This window comes from Antrostomus carolinensis, unplaced genomic scaffold (assembly GCF_000700745.2).
Source record: "Antrostomus carolinensis isolate BGI_N321 unplaced genomic scaffold, ASM70074v2 scaffold9812, whole genome shotgun sequence".
NCBI lineage: Eukaryota > Metazoa > Chordata > Aves > Caprimulgiformes > Caprimulgidae > Antrostomus > Antrostomus carolinensis.
The window spans coordinates 8,645-14,686 of NW_010298967.1; positions in this window are offsets into that span (position 1 = coordinate 8,645).

The window sequence follows — 6,042 nt, forward strand, 5'->3', positions numbered from 1 at the left end:
CCCTTCACCTAGTCACCTTCCTTCTGACCACCCAAAATCCTGCTTGCTCCAAGGTTCATCCCAGTGACTCACAGCTCCGTATTCCTGACAGCCCCCCAGCCCCAGGAAAATCACCGTCCTCCTGCCTCCACTCTGCAGCTCCTTTCCATCTCCACCAGTGTGCAGTTTCCTTATATCCCATTGTACCCAGGCATCTAAACACCTTCTGCAACTCCCAACTTACGGCTCAGTCCTCATCACTTCACTGACCATCTCCATCCCCAAAAATGCAACATCCTGAGGGCTTCTCCAGGAGCGTGGCTCCAGTCCCCCTCCCAGCCGCACACGGAGGCGGTGTGTGAACAGAGGCACGTGCAGACCATGTATGAGCCATGTGAGGGCTTTTTTTTTGTTCTTTAGCAACCAGTCAACTCATTCACTCTACAAGTCCAATCATTCCTGAAATGTTTCTGTTTGAGGAGAAGCTGAGGGAGGGAGCGAGCAAAGATGAGGCTGGTCACTTCAGTAGGAGGAAGACGGGCTTGGCTGCTGCCACCGGGATGGCAAGGTGCTGTTCAGGGAGGCACGGCGGCGAGAAGGCAGCAGCGAGGTCATCCGTGGAGAAGGTGTTTCAGGTGACTGCTGCCCTAATTAGGGAAGGGCCAGTCCGGATGGATTCGCTGAACGATGGATGAGATACAGCTTGATCGTGGAGGAGCTCCTCCTTCCCTCTGAGCAGGGGCATGTCCTGATGATACAAAAGGCAAGAATGTTCCTCAGAAGAAACCTGCCCTGCGAAATACTTGCTCTCCAGCCTGGGTTGAGGTAACTGTTTCACCCAAGGCAATGCAGTAAAGGAGAGGGGCTCAGCGTTGAAGTCATACCCTTGGAGGGAAGTCCATCAAGGAGCAGGAGAGCTCCGTGCTTTGGGAGCGGGTCACCCTGCCATCACCTTTACCGAGGGCTTTTGCCGTACGTCATTGGCTCAGTTGGTCACTGTGTAAGAGATCTTTATGAGTGCTGAGTCGGAGCCCTGCAGGCATCTGACCAGGTTTATTACCTCCGATACACTCACTGGAGGTGTGCTGACCCTTACATCGAAGCACTAAAGCTCCCAGGGCAGTTGCTCCCAGATTTCAGGAGATGCTTCTATCACAAACGGCTTCTGCTTTGGAAGAAAATACTCCTTTGGCTTTCAGCATCAATCCAGAAAAGTCTGGAGGTGGCTGCAGGAAGGAGAAGGAGAATGCAGGTAGATGGGAATGGACTCATCACTGGTTCCTGTGATGCCTGTTCACAGCTACTGAAACAGGGGAACAGCTCTGGAAAAGCTTCTTGCAAAGACGTGTTCTTTCCTTTGGAAGACCAGGAAGGAAAAAAACCTGCAAGTTGTAAGAAAATATATATATATACATATATATATATAGGACAGAAAGGAGCAGGCTGTAGCTATATACTCTAAATATGGAAAAGGAGGTGGGTGGTGAGATCCCAACCTTTTTGCTAAAAGGTATGAAAAGAGCCACGCAAGGCAGAGAGGCAGCAGCACCACAAAGAAACCTCATATGGAAAAATCTCTTCTTGGAAAGAGCCGAGTGCTCCTCTTCATTAATCTGGAGTTTCCATTTGGAAACAGCGTTACACTGAGAGGCAACATGAGTGGTTTCAAATTGTCCTTGTTTTACTCTGATACTTATTTTTTAGAATTAGTATAAAATCTCCTGTGACTCCTGTGCTTACTTTGTAAGTCCAGACATTTTCATTAATATTGACAAGAAGAAACTGAGCACAACCAAAAAAAAAATCTCCAACTACTACACTGCTCCTCAGGAGTGAGACAAACAAGAAGGCAGATGTTAAGAAAGTGAGAAGGGAAAAGGCAGCACAAAAAATTCACAAATTTTCCCTTCTGGGATTTTTCTCTGTCTGAAAAACCTGAGACAACATTGCAAATCTCAGCATTCTCTTATAGCCATGCTAAAGCTTGAGAAACCAGACCAGCAGTGGTGGCCTGGGCAAGTTGGGAGCTGAGCACCATTGGTAGAGAGAGGCTGGTAAAGCTTGTGAGATCTCACTAGTTTGCCATCAGGAGAAGGAAGGGTAGAAAGCACTTGAGGTTTGACTCATGCTGGTGGCTTGTCCTCCGTTCCGGGCAAGCTGAGCCATTTCATCCAGCGGGTATTAGCCACCAGAGAGAGAGCAGAGCACAGAAACCCCAAACCTGGGGGGAGAAGGCAAATAATGTTCAAAGCATCTCCTTTCAAACCAACCCCCTGCATACCAGCTGAGGATCTAGCCCATTGCAGTGCTTGTCTACAGGAAGGTGAAACTCCACTAAGTGATCCTAAGTGATCCTAAGATTCTTTTTTTCTGTTAATTAGTAGCTGTTACCAGAAAGTCACTGGGAAAATACAAAGTGTCCCACAACTAGGAGCATCCTGCTTTCAAGTGTCTCAAATCTTTACTTCAAAACAGTAGCAACGTATCAGCTCGTGCTTCTGTCTTGGGATAAAACAAAAAATACTCGCAAAAAATGAAGGAGGATCCTGCAGGAAATGCAGTTTTTCTCTGCAGATTATTTTTTCCCGGTAACCAGGTGTAGCTCATTACTTCAGGCTTACACAGTAGTGGCTATAGGTGTGTGCAAGCATCCGTGTTCAAACCTGCCCCGCTGACAGGTCATTTTAACACCCATTCATTTTCCGCACGAGGACTGCATGTATGGTAGACTTCTCTACCAGAGCACATGGAACTTTTTAAAACACACACACACACACACACACACACACACACACACTGAAATGGGGAAAAAAAGGTGAAAGCAATGCCCATCACACTGACCACAGTGGTGCAGAGGGATGGGTGGCAGTTGGAGAACGCATGTTCCCCAAACAGCATGTCATCTCATCTTGCTTTCACCTCTACCATGAAGATCGACCCAAAGAAAATATTTTCAGAAGCATTCATCAAGGAAACGTTGTGCAAGTCATGCTGGCTTTAGCATAACACCGTAACGTGTGGCTGCTCACGAGGATCTGGCAGGTCTTCAGAGATGGGAGGTGAGACCCAGACCCTGAGAAGCAACACAGCTTTGGTGTAAAAATCCAGCTCCACGAGACTGCAGAATCATTAATTGCTCAGTATGATTTAAAGCCCTGAAAAGCTTCAGTGAACCATGAGAGAGCAACAAAACACGGCCAAAAGCTGTGACACCAACTCCAGAGACCTTCTCCAGCACCTTCAAAACCTTACCCTGAGAACTGACACAACTTGATATCCTCTCAGTTGTGGCTTTCGAGCCTGTTGCCTAGACAATATTAATTAATCCTGCCTAACAAACAATGGCAGAGTTGCTAAGTAGCAGTCATAGGTAATAATTACAACAAAACTGCGTGGAGCTTGCTCAGCTGTGAAATACCAGTTCTTACATAAGGCTGGGACGTAACACGAGATGATGATCGAATCACATCTTAGGGAAGCTGTTAAAAAGGTATTAAGTCCAACAAGGTGGGGAGGTAGAGACCATTCCAGGATGGGCTGACATTTTTCTAGTGCAGAGAATTTCAGTGAAAGCAGAAAGAAAATCTAATTTCTAAATTAGAAATGGACTGACTTTCCTCAGTGCCCAATAAATTGGTCGAATTTCAGACAAATTCAGGACATTTTTTAAACCCCGGAACAATGAAACCAGCTTCTTTTCACTGCTTGCTAGGTGAGATGTTCCAGTGTTTGCCATCATAAGTGACCCAGTCTTAATGCTAAACAAAAGGTTTCCCAACCTGACCATGAAATGGAAGGTTCTTTCATGGATCAAGCAAAATACATAAAACAATCCAAAAAGCAAGCATGTAGAGTCAAGAAGCTTGGATGTTCTCACCAGTCTTTACTCTGTATCAGACAGATATGTTTTTCATTCAATTATAAAAGTTCTCCTACTCAGTACAGAGAGATGGATAAAACACTCTACTGAAGTTTCCACTCATTCTTCCTCAGTCTAAAGAAAGAAAAAGAATGCTTGCTTCATTGTGAGGAAAATTGAAGGACCATATGAGCAACCTTCTTGAAGACCAAGCAAGTGTCTCTGATAACTACAAAACAAACATCAGAACAGTCAACCAGAGATGAGATTTCAAAGTGACTCTGATCCTGAAGTCCAGGGCTCCCCCAGAGTGCCAGCAAGCGCTCTGGATCACTGAGTACATAGGTACCAAATGCGTTTCAGTTAGGTACCAAGACTTTTCAGTTAAAATATCACTTTAAATAAGGTAGAGAAAAAATCAGAGCAGGCAATGGTTTACCAGTAAGCCAAGACCAAGAGTGCTTCACAGACTAATTTTGAAAAGCAACAGCAAACATAAAACCAGCCAAACAATCCATTTCTCAAATGAAGACTTTGTGAGTAGAGACATAAAATCCCCAAGGTTCCTCATTTTTTAGAAGATTATTTCCTTGGTCACCCTTGGTTGAAAATACTTCTTATAATTCCCTTTAAACCTTCTATAAACTTCCAGATCACGATCCCGGAGGAGCGACAATCCCGACCCGAAACCGCAATCCCGGGAGAGCCAGAGCCCGAGCGAAAGCCAGAGAGAGCAAGAGAGGAAGAGCCCCTCATGGATCTCCTGCCCATGGGGGACAGGAGATGGAACAGCCCCCTTGGCGTATCTGACTGTCAATTAAGTTTATTAATTTAAATATTCTTCTCCCCCCTTAAATCTTGTGCTTGTGGACTAACAGAACACAAAGTCCTTCACTTCCAGTGACAAAAATGTAAACATTGGTGTGTTCTCAGTGTCTCTCTCACAGCCAGTCCCAGGCTGGAAGCAAATCACAGCACCATTCTAGCTACTGGAAAAGAAACCCAGCTCTGTTTCAGCTAAAAACTAGGAGAGCAAACAAGTCAACATTTACCACTGTCACCCTAAATATTTGCTTATTCAATAGTCAGGTCTGCAACGACTTCAGCGATCACACCAAATGTGACACTGGTGAAGTTGCACATGATTTGAATAACGTTGTTCTGCTGCAAACATCATTTGCAGAGTCTGTGTCCTTTCCTAGGAACAAAGGGCAGGTATTTCACCAGTACTTTCCAGTCTCCATCTTCAGTGGGGTGCAATGGAAACACAGGGACAAAGCCATTTTCCTTCATTATTTGTTAGGGAACTGAAAAATCTGCAGGTGCCATTAGACAAAAAACCAGCACCTTGGGATGCTCAATACTAAGAAACAATTTGAAAAACATCTCTTCTGGAACTGCAATATCGGATTTCAGCCTGGAGCAGAGAAGGCTCCAGGGAGACCTTATAGCGGCCTCCCAGTACCTGAAGGGGCTACAAGAAAGCTGGGGAGGGACTTTTCATAAGGGCAGTTAATGACAAAACAAGGGGAAATGGGTTTAAGCTGAAAGAGGGGAGGTTTAGATGAGATATTAGGAAGAAGTTCTTCACTGTGAGGGTGGTCAGACACTGGAACAGGTTGCCCAGAGAAGCTGTGGCTGCTCCTCCCTGGAAGTGTTGAAGGTCAGGTTGGATGAGGCTTTGAGCAACCTGGTCTAGTGGAAGGTGTCCCTGCTGCTGGCAGGGGGGTTGGGACTGGATGAGCTTTAAGGTCCCTTCCAACCCAAACCATTCTATGATTCTATGATTCTATGATTTATAACCGAGTTCTGAAAAAACAAAGAGCTTATCTGCATGTCCTGACTCTGCAGAAATGAAGAGGGAAGCTCACTAGAAAAGGTTCCCACGAGATTCCTGTCACTTCTGCTTTCAGTCACAGTGAGACTGTGTGACAGACCAGCCTCTAATACACAATTTCTTTTTTTTATTATTATTTTTTTTTTCCTTCTTCACTTACATACCAAGAACCAGAAGACAGACTGAGGAACTATTTGCTTCAGCAGTTTCATAATGGTTGGTCTGAGAAGAAATTAGAGAAGGATGTACTACTTCCCATCACATTAAATCTACTTGCTCATTCTCAATAAACATAAAATTTACTGGGAGAACTGGAAGTCAGAGAAAGACGTAAATTTTCTTGAGTGACTAATAAAAGTTTTATTTG